The sequence below is a fragment of the Eulemur rufifrons genome, chromosome 18, assembly GCF_041146395.1.
Source record: "Eulemur rufifrons isolate Redbay chromosome 18, OSU_ERuf_1, whole genome shotgun sequence".
Taxonomy (NCBI): Eukaryota; Metazoa; Chordata; class Mammalia; order Primates; family Lemuridae; genus Eulemur; species Eulemur rufifrons.
This window is the reverse complement of record NC_091000.1, coordinates 69,847,100-69,861,941: the sequence shown is the minus strand read 5'-3', so window position 1 is coordinate 69,861,941 and position 14,842 is coordinate 69,847,100.

Genomic DNA, 14,842 nt, shown 5'->3' with positions numbered 1-14,842 from the left:
TGGAAGTCTGATTTCTGGGAAAAATCTTCAGGCTCCTAGGACTGGCCACTGTACAGCATTCAATGGAATTAGTGGCTCCTTCCCGAAAGAACAGCTCTCTTTGTAGATTCTTATATACCTAATTACTGTGCATCATGGTGATTAATTCAAAACAGGCACCAGACTTATTTAGAATGGAAATATATTGTAATATATTTTATCGAAGCGGAAATACATTTTACCAAACCTGCCTCTATGAAACACTATCTTAGCAAGGAAAACACCACAGATATAGACACTGGGCCAGGGAGGGCCACAGCACACAGACGTCAAGGTCATTGGGGAAAAAATGAAAGTTCTGGAAGTTCTTTCAGAGTTCAGAGTGCGCCAAGTCTACAGCAATCCAACTGATAAATATTCAGCTCTTCATTTCCTGGGGGACGTGTGTGCTGCGGAGCCCTGGCCACCCCACGCTGGGCGGCCAGTGCTCTCGGCATAAACGTGTTCATGAGAGCACGGAGAGGAGTCCTGAGGAGCAGAGGAGGCCGCCCACAGCAGCTCTCCCTCCCAAGGGCCCTTCTCAGCCCAGGAACAGCCCCTGGAGCCACTCATGTCACACCCAGGGAGCCTCAGCCACAGCTGGGCGTCCGCCAGGCAGCACCGTACCATGCCACCTCCCAGAGCTGGCAGGGCACCTTCACCATCTAGAATCTGAAACAGCTTTGAATTGGGTTGAGTTTGGGCCTGGACCGTGAAGAGGAGGGACCAGCTTTCTTGCTGCCCCTCAGCAGGTCCCCCTGGCACTGAACCTGCAGGAAGCGTAGACCGTGTGGATTCAATGGCCAAAGCACAGGACCACCGTGTGCCCATACACCTGCATAGCTGTCCTTCAAGCAGGAGGAATGGGACTGGACCTGCTCTGAGAACAGAATTGCTGTGCTGGGGGGAGACATAGGGAACCCCACCAGGATTTGGCGTCTGAACAGGGATTCCAAAGACACCCAGTCGGCTAATAGACTCACTGTGGGGCCCGCCGTGTACTGGGCCTTGCATTTGCGTGCACAGCACTGGCTCCCAGCCCCAGTGAGAGTAAGTCACCTGCGGAGCTTTGGAAAAATACCCGTGGCTGTGCCGTGGCCACCACTGAGTCAGTCGTCTAGGGTGGGGCCTGGGCTCAATGTTTTTTGAAAGTTCCCCAGATATGGCCAAAAGGCGAATGACAAAAGGCTCAGCATCTCTAATCATCAGTGAAATGTAAATTAAACCACAGTGAGATATCAGTTCACACCAATTAGAATGGCTGTCATCAAAAAGACAAAAAATAACAAATGTTGGTGAGGATGTGGAGAGAAGGGAACACGGCACACTCTTGGGGGTGATGTAAATTGGTGCGGCCATTATGGAAAACAGAAAGGAGGTTCCTCAAAAACCTAAAAATAGAACTACCATGTGACCCAGCAATCCCACTAATGGGTATTTATCCAAAAGAGAGGAATCAGTGTGTGGAGGAGACACCTGCACTCCCATGTTCGTTGCAGCTCTGCTCACGGTAGCCAAGGTACGGAGTCAACCCCAGTGTCCCTCGGTGGATGAGTGATAAAGAAATGGTGGTGCCGGGTGTGGTGGCTCACGCCTGTAATCCTAGCACTCTGGGAGGCCGAGGCGGGTGGATTGTTTGAGTTCAGGAGTTCAAGACCAGCCTGAGCAAGAGCGAGATCCCATCTCTACTAAAAATAGAAAGAAATTATATGGACAGCTAAAAATATATATATAAAAAATTAGCCGGGCATGGTGGCGCATGCCTGTAGTCCCAGCTACTCGGGAGGCTGGGGCAGGAGGATCCCTTGAGCCCAGGAGTTTGAGGTTGCTGTGAGCTAGGCTGACGCCACGGCACTCTAGCCCGGGGAACAGAGTGAGACTCTGTCTCAAAAAAAAAAAAAAAAGAAAGAAAGAAATGGTGATAATATACACAAGCGAATACTATTCAGCCTTAAAAAAGAAGGAAATTTGTCATTCAAGACAACATGGATGAAAGTGGAGGGTGTAATGTTAAGTGAAATAAGCCAGGAACAGAAAGACAAATACTGTGTGATCTCACATGTGAAATCTAAACAACTCGATCTCGTAGAAACAGAGAATAGAGGGGTGGTTACCAGAGGCCGGGGTGGGAAAGGGGAGATGCTGATCAAAGGGTACAAAGTCTCAGTGAGATTGGAGGAATACCTTTTAGTGAGCTCTTGCACTGGATGGTGACGCAGTTAAAAATAATAGGTTTTTTAACATTCTCACCACAAAAAAAATGTGAAGTTGGTGAAGTGATAGATATGTTAATTACTTTGATTGACGCTTTCTACAATGCATACATAGATCAAAACATTACATTGCACCCATAAATAAACACAACTATTATCTCTCAGTTAAAAATTTAAAGAACAACAGAAGCTCCCCGGGACTCCCTACGCCCCGCCAGGACCCCTGGCTGGCAGCAGTGCCATCTCTGCAACTGACGAGCCCCCTTCAAGGAGGCAGCTCACAGGTGCACAAGCGCAGCCTCAGTGCTCACAGGCGCACTCTCCCGTCCTAAGGCACGACCTCTGCACCCTGTGGGCCAGCCGGACGCCCGCCTTCACCCAGGCCATGACTTCAGGATCTCTGGGCGGCCTGAGGGGGCAGAAGTTTCTGGGGTCCCCCAGGTGACGCCAGTAAGCGGAACAGCTGCTCTAGAGCCACGGAGGGTGCAGCTCCAGACCCTCAGCCCCTTCCTTCCTGCCAGGGCAAAGGCCACAGAGAAGGCGGCACAGCCCAGCCGGCTGCCGCATGTAACTTTACATTAACCAGTTACTCGGGCCCTTTTCTAAGAGAAAAGTCACACCGAGGGGAGGGACTGAGGGTGAGAATAGGCAGCAGGAGCTGGGAGGGACACAGAGAAGGAAAAGCAAGGGAGCACTAAGGCGGGGTCACCTGAGTGAGGCTGTGGGGACCCCAGGTCCCTGGGACATGTCCTTTTGCACCTGGGATGTCTGGACAATGAGTCCAGCGACCCGGCCTCACCTGTCAGTACACTCACTGTGCTCAGACCCTCGCACTACGATACAACCGTCTAGCAGTGGTGGCCACGCTGCAGGCCCCACGCTAAGGACTGGGAGAGAGCAGAGCCAAGGAAGCAGGGGGCTGTCGAAGCCACAGCTTAAAGAAAACATATGCATGCACAAACACACACACACACTCACACTCACACAGATGTTCACATGCAGACAGAGACCCAGACACCCAACACACACAGACTTGGGGACACACAAAAACATGCACACATGAACAGATGCATAGACACACATGCATATAGACTCACACAGAGACCCATGCACACAGACATACACCTAGACATGCAGACACGCAGATGCAGAGACACAGACACACCCACACTTGCACACCATCTCCTATCCAGTGGTGGGTCTGGCTCCAAGCACCAAAGACTGATGTCCTATCACGCCTGCCGCCTTTCCAAATCTCCAAATCCATATGGCAGTTTCATCGCCACCTTATGAAACTTCCTTTCTTTTCTAATGGCAGGACTTTCCCCTGCTCTAATCCCAGAAGTGGACAACACTGCCTCTTTTAAATTAAAATGTTGCTTTTGTTCTCAATGGCCAAGCCAAGCCCCCAGCCATGGACAAGGCCACCAGCTGGAATCCCCAAGACAGTACTGGAGACAGTTGCTCCTCCATGAGCACTGAGAGGAGGCGGGCTGCCTGCTGGCACAGGGGTGGAGAGGGCCCGGCGGGCCTGTGAGGTGGCTGGGTCCGGGCTCTGACTGAGCCTGTGAACGTGGGTGTGCCCCTTGCGGTGAGAAGAGCAGGGTCTGGTCAGCAAAGGCAGCCCGTCTTCCTTTGGGATGACCCCTTCTTTCCAAGCAGGCCCAAGGCCCAGGAAGAACCAGACAGGTGACGAGGCTGGGAGTCCTCAGTCTGGACGTGAATCTCAGCCAAGGAACACCTGAGCAGCAGTGTGCTCGCCAAAGAGGCTGCTCTGGCCTCAGGTCTCGCGGTGGAGGCCAGCCTGCAGGTCAGTGAAACCCATAAACAGCCCACTCAGGCTGGAGGGAGCCCTGTTCCTCCTTGTGCCCTGGGAAATAGCTCATGGGGAAAGCACCTGCTCTACAGAAAACGTCCCAGCCCTCTGCCCCATGAGTCACTTCCAGACAGCAGCCTGTTCCCTGACATCCTGGCCCTGACACTGACAGCAGGACCTAAGTAAGCTCTGTGCCTCCATTTCCTAAACGGGGCAAAGGGGGTTACTGACGGGATGATCAACTGGCCTACAAAGCAGGTAGTTGCTGGCCTAAGGTTGCAGATCGCAGTACAGTGCCCACACACGGTTTCTACAGTCACGGAAGCCTGGGATGGTGAAGTCAAAACAGGCCTCTCCCCTGTGATATGCATACACAGAGTCCTGGAGAAGTCCTGGATAGAGGCAGGACATGGGTTGCGTCACCAATGTGCACAGGTGGAGGAATCGAGGCACAGAAAAGCTGTAAGGTTATTTGGTGTCTGCCAGGACTGCCACAACAAAGTGCCACACGCTGGGTGGTCTGCACAACAGAACTCTATTGTCCCAGTCCCAGAGGCTGGAAGCCCTAGATCACAGTGTTGGCAGGTTGGTTCCTTCTGAGGCCTCTCCGTGGCTGGTGTGTGTTTTCTCTCTGTGCCCTCACATGGTCCTCCTCTCTGCGTGTCTGTGTCCTCATCTCCCTTTTTTACGGGGGCCCAGTCATGTTGGATTAGAGCCCACCCTAATGACTTTATGTTAACTTGATTACCTCTGTAAAGAGCTTATCTCCAAATACGGTCACTGGGAGTCAGGACTCCAGCATAGCTTTCTTTAGGGGAGGAGCAGAGGGGACACAATTCAACACATAGCAGTTATAAGCCAAGCTCCCTGCTAGACAGAAATACACCCGGTTTCTATAGTTCTCAGCCCATAGCCTTCTGCAATGCCCTAGATGGCTCCAGGTTAAACAAGCTCTCTGGGGAACACCAGTGAGGGCCAGACCATTGAGGCACAGCCTTCTCTGCATCTCTCCCTTGAGCATCAAGTGGCCGGAAGCTAGAATTTATTTCCTGCAGAGAAAGCCCTCTAGAGCCAGCGTGCTCAGCAGCTCCAGGCTCCAGTCTGACTGCATACTTTTGAGGAGGGCAACACCTATAGTTACAGTCCCTGGGAGAAGCTGTATTGTCCCTGAGACTACATCAGACCTAGTCCCTGCATCAAGGATCACACGTGCCCGAAGAGAAAGAAGAGCAGGACAAAGATTGTTTCCCCTTTTTTGAAGTGGGGAAGAGCCAGTGCTATTGCACAGCATTGGAAACACCGAGCGTTCACAAAAGCAGCCCTCTGCCCACTGTCTGCGTGCAGGATCTCGGCCAGCGTAGGAGGTGGGCATTGCCAACCCACCTCCTGGAGGAGCAAGCTCATTCACGGCCCCACAGCTGGGAACTAGGATTGCTGAAACCCCAACTTGAATCCATCAGACTCCACACATCAGAAATCAGGCAGGTCCGGGAAAGGATGGGGTGGCAGCCAATGCAGAGGAGGCTTCCTAGAAGGATCTGTGTGCCCCAAGAGCTGGGCAGCCACCATATTCAACCTGGCAATTCATGAGATGCACTTGGCCTGTGTCTCCACATGTCAGGGCATTTGTCCCTGAAGCTCACAGATGGCCCGAGACACAGCCCACAGCATCCACCCTCATCCCACACAAACAGAGTAGACCCCAGCCACCAGGTCCTCCCAGGAAGCCAGGCAAAGGCAGCATGCATGGCCTCCAGGACTCTAGCACTTTCTCCTAAGGTCTCAGGTGGAAACCAGCTCTCTGAGAGCCCCCAGGCTGTGCCTCCATCAGCTTAACCCCAGCGGGAGCCAGGCATGTCCAGGGCACAGGCTGGGTCTGCTGGAGAGAAGCAAAGCAGGAATCCCCTGGCAGAGATCTGGCCTGGTGGGAAGGGACTTGGTAGGAAAAGCCACCCCAGGGATGCCTGGAGAAGGGGGGGACTGGTCTCTGTGTCCAGAATGAGAGCCTGGCCCAGAGTCTCTTACTAAGGATTGGAGCTTCACTCCAGCGGGAGGGTGGGGGGTGTCATTGTCCTATTATCTCTGGGGAACTAACTGAACTATTCCCCACAGGCTTCAGGGGAGACAAGCTCTGCCCTCCCTTGGAGAGGGGATGGAGCAGGCGCTTGCGGGGCCTGCAGTTTTCCTGAGCTTCCCTCCGATCTCTGCAGCCTGAGCATTCTCTTGAGTTCTGATTTCTCCTGCTAGACTCTTTGTTTCTCAGACCGCAGCAGAAGCTGAGTCACCGAGGGGTTTTAATTTGGAAAACAAGATTACAAAAGAAAGAAAGAAACCACAATTCTATTAACAATTATATGCAGAACAAGGCCAGGGTTACAACTTTCTTTTTCCTTCCCCAAATTCAGTGCTGACATTAGATGAGGCTTTTCAGAATTTCCAAGCAGGCTCTAGTCTCCTGGAACAAATGAGAGGTGACTTCGGGGTTGCAGGGCTGGGGAGGATGGTTTGATTCTATTACTTTTATTTTTGTTACCATCAAAGCCCAGATGAAAATGTGAAATCTGATTAAACATTAGGGGCAAGAATAGCCTTTTTTAGACTGAATTAGAGTAGAGGGATGCTCTCTGAAAAACAGGGATGCTCTCTGAGAAACAGACATTAAAAACCTGAGAGCGAGTGTTCCTGGGTGAAAAAGAACTGGTACAATAAACTGAAATCCTCAAGGTCACCCCAGGTTTTTGTTTTGGACCCTGGAGGAGGAATGAGGGACCCTCAATGGACTGTGACTTGAAGACCATCCCACGTTCTTGATTTTGCAGTATTTAACAGCAGCCCCCGACTCTGAGGGTGGCAGCTCAGTGCCGTGGCGGCCGCCAGCTCCGTCTTCCTGTCCTCCCTGCCAGTCCTCTGCAAAGCCCAGCTGCCTCTGTCACTGCGTTGTTTGATATTTTCAAATCCGGCCTGAAGCAGATGATGGGGCCACAGGAGGAGAGTCCTTCAGGGTGTCTTGTTTGGTTTGGAAATATTTAAATGTCTGCTGCATTTCCTCCGAGAGGGGAGAAGCCAGGGCCTGTGGGAGAGCCCGGCACTCCGGCCATAGCCCCACAGGGTCCCCAGCTTCTGTGCGGCCCCCTCCCTGGGACCGGATCTTTGGTCCTCCGCCCCCACCCCCACCCCTGCCCACCACACTCCCACCCTGCACCATGAGAAAGGCAAGAAGAGCCCAGACATTCCCCACCACGTGTCTGCAGTCAAGTGACTCTGCTCAGCACGGATGGAAGCCCACATAGCGATTGTCCGTGATTACAGAAAGCTTCTCAGCTCCTGGAAGGATCGCCAGAGGCCAGACATGCGTTTTCCACAGATTTATTTAAATGCTAGTGGCCGCCGCAGATGAACATAGCCTTTTAGAATGAAGAGCGTGTAATTAAGACATCTTCTCTTCTGCTTTGTAATATATGGAGCAGCAAATGGCTACTGAGATTAATTAAATATTCCAGCTTCCCTTTGGCACCTGTGCAACCCCGAGCTGTTGGGACACCTCATGCTCGAGGTTCATGGCACACGGGGGTGTGGACCTGCAGCAAAAGGCCCTCCTTGGGGGTCCTGATGGGGACAACCTGGAACTGACACCGAGGCCCCTGGGAGCACGGATGCGTGGACAGAGGAGCGAGGAAGAGCAGGACAGGGCACCGATTCACGGATGGGAAGGGGCTTTGCTTAGGCCAAATGCAGACCGGGCAGGGGCTTGCGGTGAGAGGAGCTTTGATTGTGTGAACACACAGCTCCCACCGAATCCTCCTACACTGGACCCAAGCTGCCGGTGTTGTAGGGGAAAAAAAGCACAGCCTGGTTTTTACATGTTGTCAGGAGTTTTCTGAGGCCTGCCCTTGACAGGTTAAAAAACTGAACCCTTTTCACCTTGGATTCCTCCACTTGAGAGAAAACCCAGCAGTTTTACACGTCTGTGTGCAGAGAGTGGGCACGAGCTGCGGTCAGTCATCCAAGACGTGGCTTTGCCCCTCTCTGGCCAGCCGGGGTCTCTGTGCTAAGGTCCCTGCCAGAGGGTATAACCTTAAGCTTTGCTGCTCAAATCTTATTACAAAGCTAACTTTTAGGAAATAGCATTCATGAAAGGTCACCCCAGGACATGTAGCCCACCTACTCCGAATCCGGGCGTAGCTCACCAGTGCACCAGACAGCTGCGTATCTGGGGCAGAGTTTGCGGCGCACATGGTTGGCCGTCCACGTGGAACCCAGCGTGAGCCTGAGCCCACACTGAGGGGCGTTACAGAGAGCAACTGGGTGCTCACTGGGGGTGTATCGCGGGAAGCTTATTAAGGTCACACTCGCTTTCATCAAGGCTATCGCTTAGGCACCAGTTTGCTTCTAACTGAGGGACTTCAAATCACGTAAGTGACGGCCACACCTCACTAGTAGTTCTGGCCATGAGAGCGTTTCTGGGCTCAGCCCCCACAACCATAGGGCTCTTTGGTGTGCCCCTCCCATGCCGGTCCCGCCAGTCTTGTCTCGCCCCCGACTTCCTCTCTGCTGTTAAATATATCTCTGCAAGCTGCGGCGACCTTTCTTTCTTTTTTCCTCTTTATCATAGAAAGCTTCTGTGTCAATTTTCAGTTCCTTTGATTTGATATTTTATGTTTTGAATTTTATTCTACTTTTAATGAATGCGTGCGCATTGCTGAGCTGCGGTGGTTTACACGCGCAGACGTTGAGTGAAGCCACAGCGTCCTGCCTCCGCAGCAGCGGCAACCTCTGCATTGTCCCTGCGCATCCTTCTGAGATGATCTGCGGGGCTTCAAGCCTATACTTGCACATTAATTTAACTTTTTTACTAGAATTTTGATATGTACTAAAACTACGTAACAATTTCCCCAACTTTCCAGTTAGTTGTTTCCTTTTTATGCACTTATGATAAGGCCTTAGATGTCTTGCTGAAAAGAGCTGTGAATTTTCTTAGACACACACACACACACACACACACGAATCATTTTTTTAGTGTGTAGAAATGGATAACACTTTTTCTGCCTCAACTGTTACCCAAACAAGATTCCAAATATAAGAGGGAGGAGAGAGGAAGCCCAGTGGCCCCGGAGCCTCCACGGTTGAAGGCAGATCACGAGAGCAACCCCATTTCTGAAAGCTCGGTCGGTCTTTGAATTCGAGCAGAGGACATACAAGGACATGTGCAGCCTGGTGCATTCATCCCCTCCCTCAGGCCGAGGGACCCAACTGGGACAGAGCAGGGCTCTGCCGGCCGCCTGTCCAAGTGGGGGAAGGAGAATGCGCCACGGGAGGAAAACCTCAAGTCATTGGTTTTGGAGCTTCAAACACGATCTTGTGGCTTTGGGTTTTCTTACAAGAATCAGAAAAATAAATACACTTTATTTATATGTAGATGCAGAAACCACCGAACTGCATTAGAAAATGGCAATCTCGGGAGAGTGTGGGAGGGTGGACAGCAGAGCTGTCTGTGTGCCCAGGGGCGCCGGCCTGAGCGCTGAGTCACTGCGGTCATTCAGGTGAGGTGGGCAGAGTCCTCACTCCACCCTTCTAGACAACAACACACAAATCTGCCCAGGTTTGAGGCGAGAAGGGCTCCAGGTCTCTTTGTCTGGGTGGCCAAGTAACCAGGGTACCACGTAACTCGAATGCCTGGAAGTGGAGACAGGACTCTGTGGTCTAACCCAGCGGGGCTCGTGTTCCACTAACAGCAGATCATTCCCGCGTGGGAGCTGACTGGGGGCAGGTAGGGGCGGAGCGAGGGGCACCCAAGCCCTCCGTGTGGCAGCCCATCCACGTATGTTATCTCTTTAGTCTTTAATTTACCCTTAGCAGACGGGTCTCATGGTATTTAGGCATGAAAAATAAAAGATGAAAAAGGAAAGGAAGCTGGGAAAGCTGAAGTGACTCGCCCAGCAGCAGTAGGACATGCTCCGGAGAACAGAGAGGGAAGCAGCTCTGTGTTTTGATTTTGCAAATGAGTCCACTGCCCTTCGGGGATCCAGAGAGAAACAGTTTTTCTGACTTTCACGTCCCTTTTGAGATCTTTGATGACAAAATCTGAACTGTTCTTGCCAAATCAAAAGATCGCAGAGGGTCAACAGCAGGGGTTCTCAACCAGGGAGAACTTTGCTCTCCAGGGCCCATTTTGCACTGTTTGGGGAGGTTTCTTAGTTGTCACACCTGGGGTAGGGGCCGTGGGTTTCTCCTGGCATTTAGTAGGTAGAAGCCAGGGATGCCGTTGAAAAACGCGTCTATTGGCATAAAGAAGCCAAACCTTATAACTATTTCAACACTTTTTAAGCAATGTTGAAAATCTTTACGGGGAGCATGCCCCTGTAGCCACCTGGTACCACCAAATTAAATTTTCTGTGTCTCTTGGTGAAAAGTGTACTCCTGTTGGTGCCTGTCACTGGAGACGTTATTGACCAAATTAGTGTATTTTCAATAGCTTCTACCCAAAGAAAAATTCCTCGTTTTGCTACAAATCTACGCAACATGATGAAGGCGAAGCTCTGCAGGATATGGATGCCACCTGGCAGTGATCTGTGTCACTCTGCAAGAGAAACGACGGGAGACACAGACAACAGGGCATTTCTTGTGCCAGAAGCGTAGGGACTTTGAAAACACTGAAACCTTAAATGTGAGTAATTGTGTGGGGCTCTTGATGAAATGATGTTCCCAGAGTGGTCTGGGCTCAGGGATTTTAGCCTCACTTCTCAGGGCAGCTAGTTCACCGGCATTCCCATCTATCCCAGACACGGATGCGGCTCGAGCGGAACAAGCCCACAGGGGACCCACGAGGAACTGCCGCACAGTGACAGCTCATCCCCCAGATGAAAAAGGAGATGTTTGTGACGCGGCTGCTTCCCCGCCTCGGCACCCCGGGGCATTCTTACATCTGGCAACACTGGAAACCACAAGTCAAACACAGAATAACTCAACTAGCTAACAAAGAAACGATCAAGGAAGACTTTGGTAGTCTAATCGTCATCATTTCATTTCTCTTCCTCTTACTGTTCCATTCCAAAATTTTCACTAATTCGCAAAGTACAGTTTGAGAAGAATATATACAGATTAATCCTCAAACCAATAGCTGAAGCTCCTCTAAAGCTATTTTTTCTTCAGTATTATAAAATATCTTTGAAACAACATTAATTAAAACTTGAACAAAAAAACACAAATCACGCCTAGTCCCACACTTCCAGGATTCAAATACCAGACACCGAAGGCACGAGGAGCAGAGAGCTGAGCCTGCAGGCCGGGGTGGGCCCAGCCTGCGGGGGCCCCACTCAACCACGGTCGGCTGGGGACATGCAGGGATGTCAGTTTTCTAGAAATCTAGATTCTTATGTAAGATCTCCTGATTTTTAAATATTGGCTCATATTTTTTAAGCACTGTGCTAGCTAAATAAAACACATCTGCAAGTTAAATGCAAGTGATAGGCCACCAGCTAAAAACCTTTGTTATAGAATTTGTCATCCAAACAAGGTGAACAGAAGAAATTGGTGTGAGTCTGTATATTTTACACTTTTAATAATTAGAACACATTTGAAGGAATATTCTCAATAATATTAATGGGTCTTAGCCTTTGAACATATTAAGAGAATATTGAAATAATAAGGCAGCTAAGGAAAAGATGTCGGTGAATCAAAACTCCTTATCATCTATTTTTACCAGGAAAACATGTCTCAACCCACCATAGTTGCATGCATATAATTAAAAACTCATCTTCACCAAGAGGATCTATTGGTAATGTAAGTGTACATCAACAAACGATGAAATTGAGAAGCTTCTCGGGCAGGCACAAAATCACCATAATACCACAGAGCCAGGGCTCCTGGTGCCAACACAACTGGAAAGAACACCTTTGAAGGATTATTAAGTTATTAAGAATAACAGAAAATCCCTTTTTAATGCTCTAGCCGTAGCCCATTTCAGAAGTGCATGTAACCGCGGAGAAAGCCGAGGTGTCACGAGCCCGTCTGTATGGTAGGGGACGAGGCTGGCCATTTCAGGCACTATCTGCCATAACCTACAGTTCTAAATTTATTTGTTCATAACCCAAGCTCACTCAGGTGCTGACGTTTACCTGTTCATTACTCTTCGAGCACCTCAACGTCTTACACCCCGGGAATGTAGACAGGAAGAAAGCAGACATGGCTCCGCCCTCGGAGGGCTCACGGTCCGGGAGAGGAGAAGCGAGATCCTTCCGTAAGGATCCACATATTTCTACAATTGTGAAAAAGTGATAAGGCAATGAAGGCGCCAAGCAGCCTGTAGAAATGCCCGTGGGTCCCGTCTGCATAAGCAATCTTTAAATAAGTGAAACCAAGTCAAGACAGCCAGCCGTGGGGCTGTGATGTGCACCCACCTCACAGCCCAGGACTCTTGCCTGAAGCTGTTCAAGGCGCAGGGTCTTTCTGGGGAGAACCCTGGGAGTATGAAGGTGAGGGTCTGATGATGGATTATTTAGATGCCGTCCTTAAAGGCGATTATACCACGTGAAGGAGGTAACTTACAGCCACACTGAGATGAGTTCGGGATGCCCTAATCAGGCGATATCAGGACCCTCCCGTTCACGGCAGCGGCATCGCAGGCTGCAGGTGAGGAGAGAGAGTGACTGTGACCCTTGCTGCCAGACCTGTTAAGTCCCCCCATAGACCAGTATTTTAGAATAGACTGCTAGTCCCGAGGGGGTCTTGGAGGTCATCCCCCACCCCCAAACTCTAGGACGAGGCAACCTCCATCCAACCCCAGATGATTTATGAAGTACCTGTTCTTCTGAGGCAGTTTCCTCTTGAGATAATGATCTATCGTCACCAAAATGACTTGCCACGAAAGACGCACAGACAACTAACCCTGGACGTAACAGAGGAGCACACCCAAATGAAGATTTATTGCTGTTTCCTGCCGTGCACTCTTTGAGCTGGGGATTGTTAATGACGTGCTACCGAGTGTCAGACCTGTAGCATCTCCTGATGCCTGTGAGGGACCGAGACCCGAAGTTCTTTCTGTAACTCCTCCATTTTCTTCATGAATGGAAGCGAGAATTAGGCTGTGTGGTTTTCACAAGCAACACGGATCTTAAACAAGAGTCTAGCTGCTTCCTCCCTGGGCTGTTGTGTTGCCAATCACAATAGGATCCTCGCAGGGCTGCCAGAGAACATGCAGGTCACAGCTTCTGGGGCCACAGCCACAGCCGACTGTGGACTACAGGAAGGCCGAGCAAGGAGCGGTAAAGACTGGCGGCTGCTGCAGATTTGTGTGCATCTCCTGAACACCCGCAGTGTGTGAGTCCCTTCCACACAGCTGGGCGGAGGTGACATCTGTGATGGAAAAACACGGGAGCTGGAGGCCAAACACTCAGCTGTTCCTACTCCTTATCGGTATCATGGGGACAAAACAGGCTGCAGAGAAGACTCAATGAGAAGATCCAAGTGAGGTGCTTCCCACAGTGCCTGGCACATAGTAAATGCTCAATAAATTTGGCCATGACTATGATTTCCTGCACACTAATCGCTTAACTTCTCTAGGTCTTTCCTTATCGAAAGCAAAGAGAGTGGGCTGGGTCACCTCTAAATGTCTTTCTGGCTCTAAAACTCTATAACTTGAAGACAAGAGCTTATTTCAAGGACTTTCAGAACAGAAATCTCTTTTGAAATTATAGGAGCCCACCCCACGCCCCGGCAAGGATCCCAAGCTCCAGAATAAGATGGGGGCGGGGGCTGGGAATCAAACAGCTTCATTTGATGCCAAGGTTTGGCACAACCCCAGACTCATGTGGGAGTATAAAGTATCTCGGATGATGCAGGTAGCAGAAATCATCTACTGGCCCTACATTCACCAAGCAAGAAAAATGACTAATTCATAATTTGTCACACTTGCATATATAATTTTTATCTTTTATAATAGTTAATCATTCTTAAAGGCTTTTACAGGCTAGATGCCATAGTAGGTGCTCTCTCTATATTTTCTTTAATCCTTCCAATAGTTCTGTCAGGCAGATTTTTATAGATGAGGACACAAGGCTCGAAAAGGGCAAGCATCTTGCCCAAGGACGCAGAGCTATTCCCCCCACGTGCAGCCTGGAATTGCACTCAAGTCTGTGAAGCTCCCAAGCCACTCTCTTTTCACCAAGCCACGTGCCTCAGGTGCTTGCTGAGTGTTTTCACAGGTGGACCTTTTACTAACGTGCACTGAACAATGCCCTGGCCGCTTCCATCCTGCTCCCCGAGAGCGGGTACGGGTGAAGGGCACCACGCCCCACGGACCGCAGGGGCAGCATGGTCTGGTCAGACCTGTCCCAGGGGGCAGCCGCCTCGGCAGGGCCACGCAGCCCCTGGGGAGCTGTCATCGTCACGCAGAGAGCAGGGAGGCCGGCGATGCTGCTTGTGCAGTGAGGAGAAGCCCCTCTCAAATTTCTATCCCACGTAGCTTCTCACGGTTAGAAAAGCCAAGGCTGCCAGTATCATCCACCACTGAAGAGAAAAGCGCCCCAAGGCCCTGGGAGATGGACCACCCACCAGAAGGCCTAATCAAGATCAGGCTTCCCAGCACCGAGGACACGGGGTGCACAGAGATGAGAAAGTCACCGCTGTGAAATGCCTTCCATGCCTCCCCTCTGAGCAGAAGCCCACGGCGCCCACACGGGCAGGGAGCTCGCTGTCAGGGGCCTTCCCCCGGGTGCTGCCCCCGAGCAGGTGGCTCCACCCAGCTCACCAGGGCACTGTCCCACCTCTTCGCTCAGAACCTCGCTCTCCTTCCAGTGGG